The following is a 20,947-nucleotide window of genomic DNA, read 5'->3' as shown; positions in this document are numbered from 1 at the left end:
AACTAACAAAGCAAAAGGAACACAATTATTATGAGTTACCTTGAATGAATTGAAAGAGAAAGGAGGAACAAAAGATCTACAACAAATGCAAGAACAACATAAAGAAAATTACAACAAAAGAGTAGAAGAAGATGAATCTAACAACAAAGAATTGAAATGTAGAAGTAGAAGAAAGCAAAGATTTAAAATCTAGATCTAAGAACTAAACCTAATCCTAATCCTAATTCTAGAGAGAAGTGAGAGCTTCTCTCTCTAGAAACTAACTCTAACTACTAAAATAAACTAATGGTAACTAACATGTAAAAGTATGAAAAGTATGTTGATTCCCCTTCAATCCTTGGCTTAAATAGCATCAGAAATGAGTTGGATTGGGCCCACAAGGCTTCTAAAATCGCTGGCCACGTTTTGCTTTAAGTGGACTAGGTGGCAGCAACGGTGCGTGCGCGTACTTTGCGCATGCGCGCCACCATACGTGTAGCAACTATGGCAAATCTTATATCGTTTCGAAGCCCCGGATGTTAGCTTTCTAACCCAACTAGAACCGCATCATTTGGACTTTTGTAGCTCAAGTTATGGTTGTTTAAGTGCGAAGAGGTCGGCTTGACAGCTTTCTGGTTCTTTCATTTCTTCATGAGTTCTCCAACTTTTCATGCTTCTTTCTTCATTCCCTTGATCCAATCTTTGCCCCCTAAATCTTAAATCACTTAACAAACATATCAACGCATCTAATGGAATCAAGGTGAATTAAATTTATTCATTTTAAGACCTAAAAAGCATGTTTTCACTCTTAAGCACAATTAAAGGAGAAGTTATAAAACCATGCTATTTCATTGAATAAATGTGGGTAAAAGGTTATAAAATCCCCTAAAATCAATACAAGATATACCGTCAAAATGGGGTTTGTCAACCTCCCCACACTTAAACCAAGCATGTCCTCATGCTTAAACCAAGAGAAAGCAAAGGGATGGCATTTATTCAATGGAACTAACTAAATGCAATCTACCTATATGCAACTATCTAAATGAATGCAATTGCTTGGTCAAAATAAATCAATTCCCAAGAAGCATATATGCACAAGGGCTAAGGATTGGCAAGTCTAACCCGCAATTGAATTGAGTCATTAAATATTTTTACAAACTTGCATGAAAAGTGATGATTGTAGGTGGAAACATGTAATTGAGCATTAAACCCTCACCGGATGTGTTTGCACTCTATTCGCTCATGTGTTTAGGGTTGACTCTCTCAATTCTCCTCTATTTCATGTTTTCTAAGATTTGTTTTTCTTCTCACAATCAACAAATATTTCATGCATGCATACATCTATCATGAGGTCTTTTCCTTAGGTTGTAATGGGGCTAGGGTCAAGGTAGGATGCATATTTGGTTAAGTGAGTTTGAAATTTGAATCTTTGGTAAGCTTAAACTTCCCACCTAACCTATGACATCCTATACAATTAAATTCCAACCTAACTACCCATTTTTCCCTCTTTCACATACTCATGTATTCCTTTTTAATTTCACAACACCTATGCATTGATTTTATTGGACTTCACTTTGGGGCATTTTGTCCCCTTTTTATTATTTTTCTTCTTTTTTTTTCTTTCTTTCTCTATTTTTTTCTTTTCCATATTATTTTTTTTCTTTTCTTTTTCTTTTTCTCATTTTCCCTTTTTTTTATATACAAGAATATCAATGCATAAGGTTTTACATTTGATCAATACATGAGTATGTACCCAATTCCCAATAATTTCAATAAAAATACAAAACTACCTTTTTATTCACCCAATGTCCCAAGATTCCCACACTTGAATAGTACTCACACACACTAGCCTAAGCTAATCAAAGATCCAAATTAAGGACTTTTATTGTTTTCCGCTTTGAGGCTTGTAATGTGCTAAAATTAAGAATAAGTGGGTTAATCGTAGGCTCAAATTGGCTAACAAAGGAAGATAAAAGGTAAGGCTATTTGGGTAAGTGAGTTAAATGAAATGATGGCCTCAATCATATAAATGCATGAATACACAAAATAATGGACATAAAGAATCAAACAAATCAAAGATTACAATCATATAAAGAGAATAATGCACACAAGAAGGAAAATAAGTGGTTATAAGATGTAACCACACCATTAGGCTCAAATCTCACAAGCTTGTGTTCTTAGCTCAAAACATGATCCACAATATATATAATTCAAGCAAGTTCTATGAAAAGTTTTTACTCAAATCAATTGGTGCCCTATAGATAGAATTCTTGAAAAATTTCATTATTTTGACTAAGCTTATTGTGCATACATATGCAAAAATTAAGAGAATGCAAGTAAAAATTCTAAAATCCTAAAATGAAATGCAAAAGTGTTGGGATTAGAAATTTGTCACCCAAAATCGCCGAGCGGTCAGACGACCTCCCCACACTTAAAAGTTTGCACCGTCCTCGGTGCACGCAAAGGAGAGCAAGGTGGACGGGTTGCTACAATTGATGAGCTCCTTCAAAAGATTGTGCGGATGACTTGTTTGTTGCCCCATTTAAAAGCTTTTCCTTTCTCCTCCGTATTGGTGGCCAACCCAAAAGGAAAGAAAGAAAGAAAATTAAGCCTATAACAAAGATATCAAGGCAATTAGAACATAGGCGGGGGCTAATGCCAAATAAGAGTATGGTCCTCTACTACATGGTAGCTACAACATGTAGAGGAGGAAACAATAAGAGAAAATGGCATATCAATGATACTTGATGCAAGAGTAAAATCAAAGCATGAAGAGCATATGGCACATCAAGTTCACATAAGAAGAAGTGGGTCATGAAAGACAATATGAGGTCATATCAATGCAAAAAGACATAAGAGTCATACAAGATGAAGCATTGATTTAAAAGTTTCATCACCCAACAATATCAAACAAGTCAAGAAGCACCAAAATAATGCAAGAATTTCTCAACAATTGAGTGTAAGAATCCAACACCACTATTGAAATGACTAAAAAAACGAAAACATACTACAAAAACTAAATGAAAATGGGAAGAGTAGAAGTATGCGAATGTGATAAGCAAAAGAAAATGGAAGGGGAGAAAAAAACTCTTTTTTTTTTACCGACGCGTGCGCGTCATGCGTGCTTACGCGTCGATATGCAGATTGGTTGAAGGACGCGTACGCGCCAGGTGCGCGCACGCGTGCATCGAGTTAGGCCGGAGGCATAGTGTTGGCCCAAGTCTGGCACAACTCTCGGGTACAAGTACCGGGGGTGCGAATTGTGCAATCGACGTGCGCGCGCACAGTGTGCGTGCGCGTGCATTGCGAATTTAAGATCATGTGCGCGTACGTGCCAAGTGCGCGCACGCGTGCATAGACTTGTGCCTGAGGCCCAATGTTCGCACAGTGCAGGCCTAACTCTCGGGTTTTTGGCTGGAGGTGAAATTTTGCATCCACGCGTACGCGTACAGTACGCGTGCGCGTGGATGGTCGAAAAATGCTCAGGTGCGCGTACGCGTTAGGTGCGCGCACGCGTGGATGGTGTTCCGTTTTTTCAAAAAATATTTTTCTAAGTTCTTACACCAATCCAAGCCCTTTCAATCCTCCAAACAGCTACCAAAACACCCTAAAACCTTATTTATCAGATTATACTTCTAACTAACCTTAACAAACCAATAAAAACATGAAATTAAACTAATTCTACCAATATGTACAAAGAAAGAAAATGAAAAGATGTTAACATGGTGGGGTGTCTCCCACCTAGCACTTTTGTTTATTGTCCTTAAGTTGGACTTATGGGGAGCTTCTCTCAAGGTGGCTTGTGCTTGTACTCATCTTGGAACTCCCACCAATGCTTGGTTCTCCATTGTGCCCCAAGATTTCCTATGGGTTGAGCCAAGTGTTGATGGAGTTCTTCACAAGCTTGGGGCTCCCAAAGTTGATCCTCTTCTTGTGATCCGGGGTCCCACACTTTGTTTTCACACCCGTCTTGAGGTTGATCATCATTATTAGTCCAACCGGGTGGTGAGTAAGGTGAATTCTCTATGAAGTGCCCAACAATCCTCCTAGACCCATCTATTTGAGCACTACTCCAACCTTTATATCTCATGTTTGATGCATCAACCATAATGAGCCTTGATTTGCAACGCCAACCACGAAACATCTTTCGCTTACGCTTCATCCTACAAAGCATCCTAAGTTGACCATCCGTTTCAAGCAAACCATATTCAAGTGGGATAATAAAACTAATAGAAATGAATTTCACCCACTCAAATGAAGGTATAGATGCCAACCTAGGCAAAGATGCTTCCAAAGATCTTGACAAAGCATAACCAACCCTCGTTCTTCTATTTCTAGGGACTTCCACCTCTTCACAAGATCTCTTGATCTCAATCCTTTGTTCAACAATTTTATCTAAACCTTTTCCTTTACTCAAATCATAATAGGGAGGGTGAGAAAAATTTACCTCCTTAACGCTTTCAAATCCAACCGGAGAAGGTTGTTCATGCTCAAAGGATTCTTTACCACTAAGACTTGATGCTTGATCTTCATCACCAAGGGAACTCAATTCTTTTTCTATCCCATCCAAGTCTTCATATGGAATATGCCTTGGAAGGTGTGCACTTTCCTCCCTAGCATCAATTTCAATCATCTTGGAGGGGTTTTCTTCAACTCTATGTTCCCATGGAGGCTCCGCATCTCCTAAGTCTTCTACCACTTCTTCCTTGTCTTCAACAATTAAAGCTTCCTCCAATTGTTCCAATACAAAGCAACTTCCCTCATTTCCCACCGGAGTTTCCAATCTCTCTCCTTCATGCTATGTTCTTCATTCGATTCTCCACATGTAGCCATGGGGAGTTCCTTGAGTGTTCAAGCATTGGGAGGCTAATTGATTTGTTACCGCATCCAAGGCGGCCATGAAATTTTGCACATCCCTTTTCATCTCTTCTTGCCCTTGAACAAGAACACCAAGGGTTTCATCCATTAGAGATTGGGGTGGTTGGAAGGATTCATCATTTTGGGGGAAGGGTTCATAGTAGGAAGGTGGTTCTTCTTGGTAGAGTTGTGGTGGTTTAATGTTTTCCATTCTTTCCACTTGTTGCACAACACACTCCATGGTTGCTTGAAATTGATCCAATGCTTCCTTGAGATGATCCCTTGACTCTTGTTCCTCTTGGATAATGTGATTAGGATCATGTGGCTCTTGGATCAATGGATATGAGTATTCTTCCATAGAAGGTTGTGGTGGAAAGTAGTATTCATCTTGTGGTTGAAAATTTTTGTATACTGGAGGTGGTTCATATGGCTCATATGGTTGTTGGTAGGATGGGTATGGATTAGGGTCATATGAAGGTGTTTGGTGAAAGGAGGCTTGTGAGTATGGTTGAGGGCTATGTTGAGGGTATGGATCATAGGCATATGGTGGTGGTTCTTGAAAGTCACAAGGAGATTCACCATAGCCATTTGATTGATATGCATCATAGAATGACTCTTCTTCATAGTGCATTGGTGGGGGTTGTTGCCATGAGGATTGATCATAAGCATATGGCTCCTCCCACCTTTGAGTGTCCCATCCTTGATACACATCTTCATTATAGTCCTCATTTCCTACAACATGTTTATAACCAAACTCATAGCCAAGGTGAGAATTCATGATAGCGAGAGCAAATAAGAAACAAAAAACTAATAAGAAATAATGCAACAAAATACTAAGACTAGCAAAAACTAACAAGTAATCAAAAAAAATCAAGCTATTCACAATATTCACATATATACAATAACCAATAACACAACACCATTGCAATTCCCCGGCAACGGCGCCATTTTGACGATTGGTTTTTTGACGGTTTAGAATTTACAAATGAATTCTCGTTGCAAGTATAGTTTCTAAACCAATCACTAATCCTTTCATACAAAAAGTTGTTTGTCACTAAAACAAACCCCTAAATTTATAAACCGAAGTATTGGACCTCGGGTCGTTCTCCCTAGGAATTACAATAAAGTGTCTTGTTATTGGTTTGAGTTGTTTTGGGGTTTTTGAGAATTTAGACAAGAAATATAAATGGCAAAAGAAATAAACAAACAACTAACAAAGCTCTTGGCAAGATATGAGAACTAGAAGTCCTATCCTAGTTATCCTCCTCAATTGTGATGAGAATTGTTCATTGCTCCCACTTAGTTAACCTCTAACCATGGAGGAAAGTCAAGTGGATGAATCAATTTGATTCCTCAAGTCCTATCAACTCCTAAAGGAAAGACTAGCTTTAGAGGCATTCAAATCAATTAGCAACTTCTAATTATCAATCAATAAAGGAATTAGATAACTCAAGAGTCACTAATTACTCTACCTAGGCCAAGAGGAACAAAGCTACACTAAAATCCAACCAAGCATTTCATCAAACACTTGGAAGGCACAAAAGAAAGCATAGTAAATTGACAACAAGAATGAAATCTAACAACAATTATTGAAAGGAATTAACAACTAACAAATCAAAAGGAACACAATTATTATGAGTTACCTTGAATTGAATTGAAAGAGAAAGGAAGGAACAAAAGTAGATCTACAACAAAATGCAAGAACAACATAAAGAAAATTACAACAAAAGAGTAGAAGAAGATGAATCTAACAACAAAGAATTGAAATGTAGAAGTAGAAGAAAGCAAAGATTTAAAATCTAGATCTAAGAACTAAACCTAATCCTAATCCTAATTCTAGAGAGAAGTGAGAGCTTCTCTCTCTAGAAACTACCTCTAACTACTAAACTAAACTAATGGTAACTAACATGTAAAAGTATGAAAAGTATGTTGATTCCCCTTCAATCCTTGGCTTAAATAGCATCAGAAATGAGTTGGATTGGGCCCACAAGGCTTCTAAAATCGCTGGCCACGTTTTGCTTTAAGTGGACTAGGTGGCAGCAACGGCGCGTGCGCGTACTTTGCGCGTGCGCGCCACCATACGTGTAGCAACTATGGCAAATCTTATATCGTTTCGAAGCCTCAGATGTTAGCTTTCTAACCCAACTGGAACCACATCATTTGGACCTCTGTAGCTCAAGTTATGGTCGTTTAAGTGCGAAGAGGTCGGCTTGACAGCTTTCTGGTTCTTTCATTTCTTCATGAGTTCTCCAACTTTTCATGCTTCTTTCTTCATTCCCTTGATCCAATCTTTGCCCCCTAAATCTTAAATCACTTAACAAACATATAAAGGCATCTAATGGAATCAAGGTGAATTAAATTTATTCATTTTAAGACCTAAAAAGCATGTTTTCACTCTTAAGCACAATTAAAGGAGAAGTTATAAAACCATGCTATTTCATTGAATAAATGTGGGTAAAAGGTTATAAAATCCCCTAAAATCAATACAAGATATACCGTCAAAATGGGGTTTGTCAGCATCCATAGGAACTTAGAATTCAGATAGTATTATTGATTCTCCTAGTTTAGTATGTTGATTCTTGAACACAGTTACTTTATGAGTCTTGGCTGTGGCCCTAAGCACTTTGTTTTCCAGTATTACCACCGGATACATAAATGCCACAGACACATAACTAGGTGAACCTTTTCAGATTGTGACTTAGCTTTGCTAGAGTCCCCAATTAGAGGTGCCCAGAGTTTTTAAGCACACTCCTTTGCTTTGGATCACGACTTTAACCACTCAGTCTCAAGTTTTTCACTTGGACCTGCATGCCACAAGCACATAGTTAGGGACAGCTTGATTTAGCCACTTAGGCCTGGATTTATTTTCTTGGGCCCTCCTATGCATTGATGCTCAAAGCCTTGGATCCTTTTCACCCTTGCCTTTTGGTCTTAAGGGTTGTAGGCTTTTCTTTTTCTTTATCAAATGATTCCTCTTTTTTTTCACTGCTTTTTCTTGCTTCTAGAATCAATTTTATGATTTTTCAGATCATCAATAATATCTCTCTTGTTCATCATTCTTTCAAGAGCCAATACTTTTAACATTCATGAATTTCAATATCAAAAAATATGCACTGTTCAAGCATTCATTCAGAAAACAAAAAGTATTGCCACCACATATAAATAATTAGAATTTTCCTTATTAAGAACTCGAAATTAAATTGCCTCTTTATTCTAAAAATCTACTATTTTATTCATGTTTGATGATGATGAGAAAAATAAATTATAGCTTAATTAAAAATAAAATCAAAATAGATATACTAATTACTACTACTCCTATATAACTTCTAAGGTAAATCTATAAGACAACTATCACAGAGTAAAGCTAAGATTAGGACTCAACAACCTTTATTTTGGGAAGTAGATGTTCCTCTAGTTTCTGGGGTGCTTGATCCTTCAAGAGATAATTTTTGACGCTTCAGTTCCTTCAAGTCACGCCTTTGCTCTTCTTGTTCCCCAAGCAGTTTGCAAAGCATGCTATTTTGATTATTCTGTTCTTCCTTTATTTGTTCCATAGCTTCTTGAGGAATTCATGTGCTCTCCCCTTGATGGGGTCATCCTGCACTTGTTGTTTTTTCATTGATGTTTTGGTGATTGGTCACTCAACTGAGATATACTCAGTTATTCCCATCTTTACTCCAGCATCTTTACATAGCATAGATATTAAGCTAGGATAAGCCAATTTGGCATCTTTGGAGTTCTTGTTTGCAATTATGTAAAGTTCACACGAAATCAATTGATGAACTTTCACTTCTCTTCCTAACATAATACAGTGGATCATCACTACTCTTTTAACTGTGACTTCAGAACGGTTGCTAGTGGGTAATATAGAACGCCCAATGAAGTCCAGCCAGCCTCTGGCGACTGGTTTGAGATCTTCTCTCTTGAGTTGATTTGGGACGCCCTTGGTGCTGGTGGTCCACCTGGCTCTAGGGATGTATATATCCTCTAGAATCTTGTCCAGGCCCTTATTTGTTCTCACCATTCTCCTATTAAAGGAGTCTGGGTCATCTTTCAGCTGAGGTAGATTAAAGATCTCCCTGATTTTGTCAGGGTGAATGTGAACAATCTTTCCTCTGACCAAGGTCCGATAGTCATAGAAGACAGTTCCAGATATTCTCTGCCTGTCTATTTGCCACAGATTAGCGTAGAATTCCTGAACCATGTTTCTTCCCACCTTTGTTTCAGGATTAGCTAGGACTTTCCAGTTCCTGTTTCGAATTTGCTCCTGAATCTCTGGATATTCGTCTTCTTTCATATCGAATCTAACTTCCGGGATCACTGACCTTAGACCCATTATTTTGTAATAATGGTCTAAATGTTCTTTGGTTAAGAACTTCCCTTGATTCCAAAGTGGTTTTGGAATACTCTCTTTCTTGCCTCTTGGAGTGGGTTGTTTTTCTTTTTGGAGCCATGATCTTAGTGAATATGGTTTAGTGATCACGGATAAACACACCAAACTTAGAGGTTTGCTTGTCCTCAAGAAAAAGAAAGGAAAGAAGAGGGATAGAAGGAGAGCTAGTATCGAATGGTGGATAAGAGGAGGTAGGCCGAATGTGGATTTAAAGGGAGGGGGTGGGTTTTCGAAAATTTTGAAGAAAGATAAGATAGAAGATATGATTTATAAAAGATAAATATGATAAGAAAAAGATATAATTTAAAATTAAAAAGTTGTGAATGATATTGGATGGGATTTGAATTAAGATACATTTGATATTTTTGAAAAAGGGATTTTAGAAATTAGGATTAAAATTTTTGGAATTGAATGATGAGAGTTTGTAACATGTTAATGCAAGAAATCATGAATTGGTATATAAAAATTTTGAAAAACGTGAATTAAAAACGAAATTACCTCCTCCCCAAAATCCTGTCGTTAAACGCCCAAACGCTGCATGTTTTGGGCGTTTAACGCCCATTTGCAGCTTCTCCTAGGCGTTCAACGCCCAACTGTTGCTTCTAGCTAGCGTTGAACGCCAGGAATTCCTTTGTCACTGGGGGGTTTTCTGAACGCTCAGGACGCTATAAACCTGTCGTTGAACGCCCAGAAGGTGCTTCTTTTTGGTGTTCAACGCCCATAAGATGCTTCTTTCTGGCGTTTAACGCCCAGATGGCTATCCTTACTGGCGTTGAACGCCCAATAAGTGCTTCTTTTGGGTGTTCAATGCCCAAAACAGCTCTTACTGGCTTTTTTTGCACCAGTGAGCTTCTTTTTGCTGTTTTATCCTCTGAATCCTTCTGTAACTCTGTGAACTCAAGCAATTGCTATTTTACCTTAAAGATAATTGACATAAACCTATAAAAATCAATTAATTGACAAATAAGCTTTGTAAATGGATGGGTTGCCTCCCAACAAGCGCTTCTTTATTGTCTTTAGATGGACTAATACTGAGCTTTAATCAAGTCTCAGTTTTAAGCATTCTTGCTCAAAATTGCTTTCAAGATAATGTTTAACTCTCTATCCATTAACAATGAACTTTTTGTTAGAATAATTATCCTGAAGCTCCACGTATCCATATGGTGACACACTTGTAATCACATATGGACCTCTCCACCGGGATTTCAATTTCCCGGGGAATAATATGAGCCTAGAATTAAATAGAAAAACTTTATGCCCTGGCTTAAAGACTCTAGAAGATAGTTTCTTATCACGCCATCTTTTTGCTTTTTCTTTGTAAATTTTTGCATATTCGAAAGCATTGAGTCTGAATTCCTCTAGCTCATTTAACTGGAGCAATCATTTTTCTCCAGCTAACTTGGCATCAAGGTTTAGGAATCTGGTTGCCCAATAGGCATTATGTTCCAGTTCCCCTGGCAAGTGACAGGCTTTTTCATACACCAGCTGGTATGGAGAAGTTCCTATAGGTGTCTTGAATGCTGTTTTGTATGCCCACAGAGCATCATCCAAGCTTCTTGCCCAATCCCTTATACTGTTAATCACAGTCCGTTCCAGGATTCTTTTAAGTTCTCTATTAGAGACTTCAGCTTGCCCATTTGTTTGTGGATGATATGGAGTGGCTACCCTGTGGCTAACTCCATATCGAACCAAAGCATAGTAAAGCTGTTTATTGCAGAAATGAGTGCCCCCATCACTGATTAATACTCTAGGGGTACCAAATCTACTGAAGATGTGTTTCTGGAGGAATTTCAGCACTGTCTTAGTGTCATTAGTGGGTGTTGCGATAGCTTCCACCCATTTGGATACATAATCCACTGCCACCAGAATATAAGTGTTTGAGTATGGTGGTAGGAAAGGCCCCATGAAGTCAATACCCCATACATCAAACAACTCAATCTCTAAGATCCCTTGTTGAGGCATGGCATAACTGTGAGGCAAATTACCAAATCTTTGGCAACTGTCACAATTAAGTACAAACACTCGGGAATCTTTATAGAGAGTAGGCCAGTAGAAGCCATATTGGAGGACTCTTGTGGCTGTTTGCTCACTTTCAAAATGTCCTCCATACTATGATCCATGGCAATGCCAGAGAATCTTCTGTGCTTCTTCTTTAGGCACACATCTACGAATTACTCCGTCTACACATCTCTTGAAGAGATATGGTTCATCCCAAAGATAGTACTTTGCATCTGTAATCAATTTCTTTAATTGCTGCTAACTGTACTCTTTGGGTATGAATCTCACTGCCTTGTAGTTTGCAATGTCTGCAAACCATGGCACTTCCTGGATGGCAAAGAGTTGCTCATTCGGAAAGTTTTTAGAGATTTCAGTAAGAGGGAAGGACGCCCCTTCTACTGGTTCTATTCGGGACAGATGATCTGCTACTTGGTTCTCCGTCCCTTTTCTGTCTCTTATTTCTATATCAAACTCCTGCAGAAGCAACACCCATCTGATGAGTCTGGGTTTTGAATCCTGCTTTGTGAGTAGATATTTAAGAGCAGCATGGTCAGTGTACACAATCACTTTTGATCCTATTAAATAAGATCTGAACTTGTCTATTGCGTAAACTACTGCAAGTAACTCTTTTTCTGTGGTTGTGTAGTTTTTCTATGCATCATTTAAAACACGACTGGCATAGTAAATGACGTGCAAAAGCTTGTCATGCCTTTGTCCCAACATTGCACCAATGGCATGGTCACCGGCATCACACATTAGTTCAAATGGCAATGTCCAGTCTGGTGTAGAGATGACTGGTGCTGTGACCAGCTTAGCTTTCAGAGTCTCAAATGCCTGCAGACACTCTTTATCAAAGATAAATGGCATGTCAGCAGCTAGCAGATTACTCAGAGGTTTGGCGATTTTTGAAAAATCTTTTATAAACCTCCTATAGAATCCTGCATGCCCCAGAAAGCTTCTAATTGCCTTAACATTGGCAGGTGGTGATAATTTTTCAATTACCTCTACCTTAGCTTGATCTACCTCTATTCCCTTGTTCGAAATTTTGTGCCTAAGAACAATCCCTTCAGTCACCATAAAGTGACATTTCTCCCCCAGTTTAAAACCAGATTAGTCTCTTGGCATCTCTTTAGAACAAGTGCTAGATGGTCAAAATAGGAGCTGAATGAGTCTCCAAACACTGAAAAGTCATCCATGAAGACTTCCAGAAATTTTTCCACCATATCAGAGAAAATAGAGAGCATGCATCTTTAAAAGGTTGCAGGTGCATTGCACAGACCAAATGGCATCCTTCTGTATGCAAATACTCCAAATAGGCATGTGAATGCTATTTTCTCTTGATCCTGGGGATCTACTGCAATTTGATTATAACCTGAATATCCATCCAGGAAGAAGTTGTATTCATGACCTGCTAGTCTTTCTAGCATCTGGTCTATGAATGGTAAAGGAAAATGATCCGTTCTGGTAGCTGTATTGAGCCTTCTGTAATCAATACACATACGCCACCCTGTAATTGTTCTTGTAGGAACCAGTTCATTTTTTTCATTATGAACCACTGTCATGCCACCCTTCTTAGGGACGACTTGGACATGGCTTACCCATGGGCTATCAGAAATAGGATAAATAATCTCAGCCTCTAGTAATTTAGTGACCTCCTTCTGCACCACATCCTTCATGGCTGGATTCAGTCGCCTCTGTGGTTGAACCACTGGCTTAGCATCATCCTCCAATAGGATCTTGTGCATGCATCTGGCTGGGCTAATGCCCTTAAGATCACTGATGGACCACCCAAGAGCTGTCTTGTGTGTCCTTAGCACTTGAATTAGTGCTTACTCTTCCTATGGCTCTAAGGTAGAGCTTATGATTATAGGAAAAGTGTCACCTTCTCCCAGAAATATGTATTTCAGGGATGGTGGTAATGGTTTGAGCTCGGGTCTAGGGGGATTCTCCTCTTCCTGAGGGATTTTCAGAGGTTCTATTATTCTCTCTGGTTCCTCCAAATCAGGCTGAGTATCTTTAAAGATATCCTCTAGCTTTGATTTGAGACTCTCAGTTATATTGACCTCTTTGACCAGAGAGTCAATAATATCAATGCTCATGCAGTCATTTTGGGTGTCTGGATGATGCATAGCTTTGACAACATTTAACTTAAACTCGTCCTTATTGACTCTCAGGGTTACTTCTTCTTTCTGGACGTCAATGAGGGTTCGTCTAGTAGCTAGGAAAGGTCTTCCTAGAATGAGAGTTGCACTCTTGTGCTCCTCCATTTCCAGCACCACAAAGTCAGTGGGAAAGGCAAATGGCCCAACCTTGACAATCATGTCTTCAATCACGCCTGATGGGTGTTTAATGGAACCATCAACAAGTTGGAAACATATCCGGGTTGGTTTGACTTCATCAGTCAATCCAAGCTTTTTGATAGTAGATGCAGGTATTAGGTTGATACTTGCCCCAAGATCACATAGAGCTTGCTTGGTACAAGTACCTTTTAATGTGCATGGTGTCATAAAGCTTCCGGGATCTTTAAGCTTTTCAGGTAAGCTTTTCAGAATGACTGCACTGCATTCTTCAGTGAGGTAAACTTTATTTCAAGATCTCTTTCATGAACTTAGCATAAGAGGGTATTTGCTCAAGTGCTTCTGCAAACAGAATCTTTATTTCAAGAGTCTTGAGATAGTCTACAAAAGTGAGCAAATTGCTTATCCTGTTCCGCTTGACGGAGTTTTTGAGGATAAGGCATTTTGGCTTTGTATTTATCAACCTTAGTTGCTGCAGGTTTATTGCCTACAGCCGTGGGTTGATAAGCCTTTTTATTTTAGAAGGGTTGTTATCAGCACTTGTATGTGTCTGATCTCCCACTGGCATTTGAATGCCAGGAGTGGAAGCTGGAGTGGCGTTAGATACCAACTCCTTATCTGTTTCTGGTGTCTGAATGCTAGAACTGTGCTTCCTTTGGGTGTTCAATGCCATTTCCTTGCTTGTTTCTGGCGTTGAACGCCAGGATTGAGCATGGTTTGGGCGTTCAACGCCAGCTTTCCACCCATTCTCTGGTGTTTGAGCGCCAGAATTATTCCTCTCTGTGCTCTTACTGTCCTCAGAGGGGTTTTGGTTAGTTTGCTCATTTCTTGGCTTCCTGTTATCTTGAAGTGAGGTATTTAATGTTTTCCCACTTCTTAATTGAACTGCTTGGCATTCTTCTGTTATTTGTTTTGATAATTGCTATTCCGTTTGCTTTAACTGTACTTCCATATTCATATTAGCCATTCTTGTTTCTTGTAGTGTCTCCTTGAATTCGGCTAGCTGTTTTATTAGAAAATTCAGTTGCTGATTGAATTCAGTAACTTGTTCTATAGGACTGAGTTCAGCAGTTACTATTTTAGCCTCTTCGTTGATGGAAGATTCACTGCTTAGGTATAGATGCTGATTTTTGGCAACTGTATCAATGAGCTCTTGAGCTTCTTCAATTGTCTTTCTTATGTGTATAGATCCACCAGCCGAGTGGTCTAGAGAAATTTGAGCTTTCTCTGTAAGCCCATAATAAAAGATGTCTAACTGCACCCACTCTGAGAACATTTCAGAGGGGCATTTTCTTAGCACATCTCTGTATCTCTCCCAAGCATCATAAAGGGATTCATTATCTCCTTGTTTGAAGTCTTGGAAGCTCAGTCTTAGCTGTGTCATCCGTTTTGGAGGAAAATAGTGATTCAGAAATTTTTCTGATAGCTATTTCCATGTCTTTATGTTGTCCTTAGGTTGGTTATTTAACCACCTCTTAGCTTGGTCCTTTATAGAAAATAGAAATAGTAGTAATCTGTAGATATCCTGACCTACTTCCTTATCACGTACTGTGTCAGTAATTTGTGAAAATTGTGCCAGAAATTCTGTAGGCTCTTCCTGTGAAAGACCGGAATACTGGCAACTTTGCTGCACCATGATAATGAGCTAAGGATTCAACTCAAAACTACTAACTCCAATGGAGGGTATACATATACTACTCCCATATGAAGCAGTAGTGGGGTTAGCATATGACCCTAAAGTCCTTCTGGACTGTTCATTTCCACTTAGGTCCATGATGGAGAAAGGGAGATGATGTGAATTTATTTTATTTATTTTATTATATATAAAAATTTTAAAATAATAATAATAAAATAAGATAAAATAAAGACGACAATAAAAATAAAAATAAATAAAAATAAAAATAAAATAAAAATGAATTTAAAAATATTTTATGAAGATTTTCGAAAAAGTGAGGAGAGAGAAAGTGGTTAGGATATTTTCGAAAAAGATATAATTAAATTTTTTTAAAAAAATCTTAAAAGGATAAGATTTGAAAAATTTTGAAATTGAAATCTGAATTTTTATATAAAAAAATTTGAAAATATGGCTTAAAAATAGTTAGAAAAGATATTTTTTTGAATTTTGAATTTTATGATGAAAGAGAAAAACACACAAAAGACACAAGACTTAAAATTTTTAGATCTAATGCTCATTGTTTTCGACAATTTTGGAGGGAAAAATACCAAGGAACACCAAACTTAAAAATTTTAAGATCAAAACACAAGGAAGACTCAAGAACACCTTGAAGAATCACAAGAACAACAAGAATAAAAGAAAGAACACCAAACTTAAAATTTTTAGAAAACAAAAATAAATTTTCGAAAATTAAAGAAAATTAACAAGAAAACACCAAACTTAAAGTTTGGCACAAGAATCAATTAAAGAAAAATTATTTTTGAAAAAGAATTTAAAAAGAAGATACCCAATTACCAAGAACATAAACCAACGCTCTAGCCAATTGAGCTATAAATGTAACGTGTTTTAAAGAGGTATTTTTTTAATAAATAAAAAATAATTTTTTGAAAACTAAAAATTTGAAAAAGCACAAGAAAAATAAGAAAAGACACAAAACAAGACAAACCAAAGATCAAACAAGAAAAATTGACAAGAACAATTTGAAGATCAAGGAAAAACAAGAACACGTAATTCGAAAAATTGAGAGACAAAGAAGAGCATGCAATTGACACGAAACTTAGAACATGACACTAAACTCATAAAAAAATGAAAATTCAATTAAATAAAAATAATATTTTTGAAAATTTTTTAAAATGAATAATAAAAGATCCAATCATAGTGACTCTAAACTAAAAAGACAATTTTTTCCTAATCTAAGTAACAAGAATCACCGTCAGTTGTTCAAACTCAAACAATCCCCAGCAACGGCACCAAAAACTTGGTACACGAAATTGTGTATGCCAATATTAATGGACTATTTCTCACAGCTTCGCACAACTAACCAGCAAGTGCACTATGTCGTCCAAGTAATACCTTACGTGAGTAAGGGTCGAATCCCACGGAGATTGTTGGCTTGAAACAAGCTATGGTTATCTTATTATTCTTAGTCAGGATATAATATCAATAATAATTTTTAGTTTCAATTGTAAAAAGTAAAAGAGCATGAAATAAATACATATTATGCAGTAATGGAGAATATGTTGGAGTTTTGGAGATGCTTTGTCCTCTGAATTTCAGCTTTTCTCTTGTCCTCCTCTTCACACATGTAAGGCTCCTTCCATGGCAAGTTGTATGTAGGGTGTCACCATTGTCAATGGCTACTTCCCATCCTCTCAGTGAAAATGGTCCAAATGCTCTGTCACAGCACGGCTAATCATCTGTTGGTTCTCGATCATGTAGGAATAGAATCCAATTATTATTTTGCATTTGTCATCACGCCTAACAATCGCGAGTTTGAAGCTCGTCACAGCCATTCAATCCTTGAATCCTACTCGGAATACCACAGACAAGGTTTAGACCTTCTGGATCCTCAAGAGTGGCCGCCAAAATGTCTAGCTTATACCACGAAGATTATGATTAAGGAAGCTAAGAGATACTCATTCAATCTAGTGTAGAACGGAGGTGGTTGTCAGGCACACGTTCATGGATTGAGGAAGGTGATGAGTGTCACGGATCATCACCTTCTTCATAGTGAAGCACGAATGAACATCTTAGATAGGAACAAGCGTGTTTGAATGGAAAACAGAAATAATTGCATTAATTCATCGAGACGCTGCAGAGCTCTTCACCCCCAACAATGGAGTTTAGAGACTCATTCCATCAAAGAGTACAAAGTTCTGATCTAAAAATGTCATGAGATACAAAATAAGTCTCTAAAAGTTTTTTAAATACTAAACTAGTAACCTAGGTTTATAGAAAATGAGTAAACTAAGATAGATAGTGCAGAAATCCACTTCTGGGGCCCACTTGGTGTGTGCTGGGGCTGAGACTTAAGCTTCTCACGTGCCTGGGCTGTTTCTGGAGTTGAACGCTAGGTTGTAACCTCTTTCTGGCGTTGAACTCCAACTTGCAACCTGTTTCTGGCGCTGAACTCCAGGCTGCAACATGGAACTGGCGTTGAACGCCAATATACGTCATCTATCTTCGTGCAAAGTATGGACTATTATATATTTCTGGAAAGCCCTGGATGTCTACTTTCCAACCCAATTGAAAGCGTGCCAACTGGACTTTTGTAGCTCCAAAAAATCCATTCTGAGTGCAGGGAGGTCAGAATCCAACAGCATCACCATTCCTTTTTCAGCCTAAATCAGATTTTTGCTCAGCTCCCTCAATTTCAGCCAGAAAATACATGAAATTACAGAAAAACACAAAAACTCATAGTAAAGTCTAGAAATATGAATTTTGCCTAAAAACTAATAAAATTATACTAAAAACTAACTAAAACATACAAAAATATACATGAAATTACCCCAAAAAGCGTATAAAATATCCGCTCATCACTTCTTCTTCATGGTTACCCTGGCTTGGGGTTGCTTCTTCTACAACTTTCCCGATTCTAAGTGTGATGGCCTTGCACTCCCCTCTTGGGTTGGCCATGGTATCATTGGGAAATGTATGTGTGGGCATTGGGATTTGCTTGGATAAAATCCCTACTTGTGCTTCCAGCTTTGAGATTGCTACGCCTTGAATCTTCAGATTTGATATGTATTCTTCTTGATTGGCATCTATCTTTCTTTCAGCCTATGTTTTCTCTCCAAGAGGGTGAAGATGGCTCTTGTAAGCTGTGATTATAGTTGTACTATTGCAGCCTCTACTCTCTCAAAGTTGCTCTTGATTTCACATGGTTGCATGGTTGAGGTTGATGTGTCTTGATGGTGGTTTTTGTGTGTTTGCTGGGTGGAATGGTATGATGTATTTTGTGAATTGTGGTAGGGTCTATTGTTGCCTGATTGATGGTTGGGGTTATGAGTGTTGTATTGGTTGGATGGGTAAGATTTGTTGTGATCTTGGTTGTGGCTTTGTTGGTTCCTCCACCTAAAATTTGGGCGGTTCTTCCAACCTAGGTTGTATATCTTGGAGTTGGGATCATATGGTGGTCTAGAATTGTTCACATAGTTGGCTTACTCCCATTCACATTCAACTTCTAGTGCATCTCCTTCTTGTTGAGGGGCTTGGGCTTGAATAGCTGAGACTTGATTGTTCTCCATCTTCTTGGTCAAGGCTACTAGTTGTATAGTTATCACTTTGTTTTGGGCTAACAGGGCATCCATTGAATTGAGCTCCATTACTCCTCTCCTTTAAGCTCTTTCTGAAGCATAAAAGTACTCATTCTTAGCCACAGTCTCAATGACGTCTATGGTTTCTTCAATGGTCTACTTCTTATTGAGTGAATCTCTTGAAGAATGATCTATTACTTGCTTTGACTCATATGACAGCCCTTCATAGAAGATGTGTAGTTGCACCCACTCATTGAACATATCCGGTGGGCATTTCCTTGTCAAATCTTTGAACCTCTCCCAGGCCTCATAGAGTGTTTCACCATCTTGCTGTCTGAAAGTTTGCACCTCAGCTCTTAGCCTGTTGATTCTCTATGGAGGGTAAAATCTTGCTAGAAATTTGTTTACAACATCATCCCATGTGGTTAAGCTCTCCTTAGAAAATGCTTCCAACCACTTTGCTGCCTTATCTCTGAGTAAAAAAGGGAACAAAAGTAGCTTGTAAGTGTCAAGATGTACACCATTGGACTTTACAGTATCACAGATCCTCAAGAATGTAGTGAGATGTTCGTTTGGGTCCTCCTGGGTACCTCCTCTATATGAACAGTTATTCTGGACAAGTGTGATGAGTTAAGGTTTCAACTCAAAGTTGTTGGCATGGATTGTTGGTTTCATGATGCTTCTGCCATAGTTTCCTGGATTTGGGTTGATGTAGGAGCCTAAGACTCTCCTCTCTTGCCCAACATGATTGCCAGTATCTCCTCCAACATTGTCCTGCACTTCGTCATCCATGGTGGTTCTTAGATCTTCCTCCACTAGTTCCTCTCCAACTATGCCTTTGCCACTAGCCTCCCTTCGTAGTCTAAGGAAGGTCCTCTCTGGTTCGCTATCGAAAGAGGATGAAGTTTCTCCCCTTCTACCTGTCATACATTCAATAAACAGCAAATAGAAGACAAGTGAAAGAATCATCTTAGTTAAGATTAATGGTTAACTTAGTTGATGCAATTAATCAAACAGTTAGAAGAATGGAAATATGGACAATGGATACCTAAAATGATCCCAGCAAAAAAAAAAGGACAGAAATCAGAATGGAAAAAGAAATTAAAGAACAATAACAAAAAAAGAGAATTAACAAGGTAATTAAAATACTTAATCTAGCTCTCCAATCAATTTAATCATTGTCAAATTCAAACCAATCCTCGGCAACTGTGCCATAAAACTTGATGACTGGTGTTCATACCCTGACCGAGGTCCTCCAACCCGGCAAATCCATAAGAGGTCCGACCTTGTCCTAAAGCTCACACCTAAAGGTCGGACCTCGGACAATAAACAAGGAAGGCCCATCAAAAAGGAACGAAGCCCAAAACCTAAAGGCCGAAAAGGCCTAGGAAAGGCGGTTCCACAAAGATAGAGATAAAACTCCCAAAGATAAGATAAGATAAGAATATCTTATCCAGGGGAGATCACCGGCAACTACTATAAATACACTGGAGCACCCAGGTATGGCATTCATTCCAAATCTACATATATCTACTTGGACCCATGCTAACTTAAGCATCGGAGTTTCATTGCAGGTACCACCACCAACCATTCTGCATATCAAGCTCGGGTCACTAAACCCCCCACCTCGGGCCTCTCCAGACGACCGAGCTACACGTTTCAGGCAAACCCTCGGAACATTGGCGCCGTTGCCGGGGAACCTGGAAGTCATCTCTCTACCATGGCGGACGACCCTCTCAACAATGACCACGCTGCATCTGAACAAGAGGACGAAATTGACACCGGAGAACGACCGGACAGCCCTCTATCACCACGCACTCCAGGGGGAAACAAACAGAATCGCCCAAAAACATCACTCCCAAACAAAGATCCACAAATTTCCGAAAAAGAGAAGAGCTCGGAAATTCTAGAAGCAGTCCGAGCACAACAAAACCGACTAAAACAACTCGAGGAGGACATAAAAAAGCAGAAAGAAACTGAACAAGATCTGAAAAGGGAAGCTCGAAAGCGCAGAGAATTAGAAGAAAAACTGCGGAAAATAGAGGCCAACCTGAAACACCGGACAGAACGCGGCACCACCACCGAGGGCAACCACGATCCCTTCACGCAAGAGATCATGAAGGAGAAGGTACCGCGAAACTTCAAACCACCCCGATATGGACCTCTACGACGGCACCACCGATCCAAGTCATCACCTCAGCAACTTCAGAAG

The 20,947-nt window shown here is 38.6% G+C and overlaps 1 non-coding gene across 1 annotated transcript; it reads left to right on the top strand.

Annotated features, from left to right (window-relative positions):
• Window positions 1-18,991: 18,991 nt before the first annotated feature.
• Window positions 18,992-19,098, top strand: LOC130947597 (small nucleolar RNA R71). Its single transcript, XR_009072724.1, has one exon. It is a non-coding gene; the product is annotated as a small nucleolar RNA R71 (small nucleolar RNA).
• Window positions 19,099-20,947: the final 1,849 nt, after the last annotated feature.

Source organism: Arachis stenosperma, chromosome 1 (assembly GCF_014773155.1).
Source record: "Arachis stenosperma cultivar V10309 chromosome 1, arast.V10309.gnm1.PFL2, whole genome shotgun sequence".
NCBI lineage: Eukaryota > Viridiplantae > Streptophyta > Magnoliopsida > Fabales > Fabaceae > Arachis > Arachis stenosperma.
The sequence above is the reverse complement of the archived record's forward strand: the minus strand, read 5'-3'. Positions and strand labels throughout refer to the sequence as shown.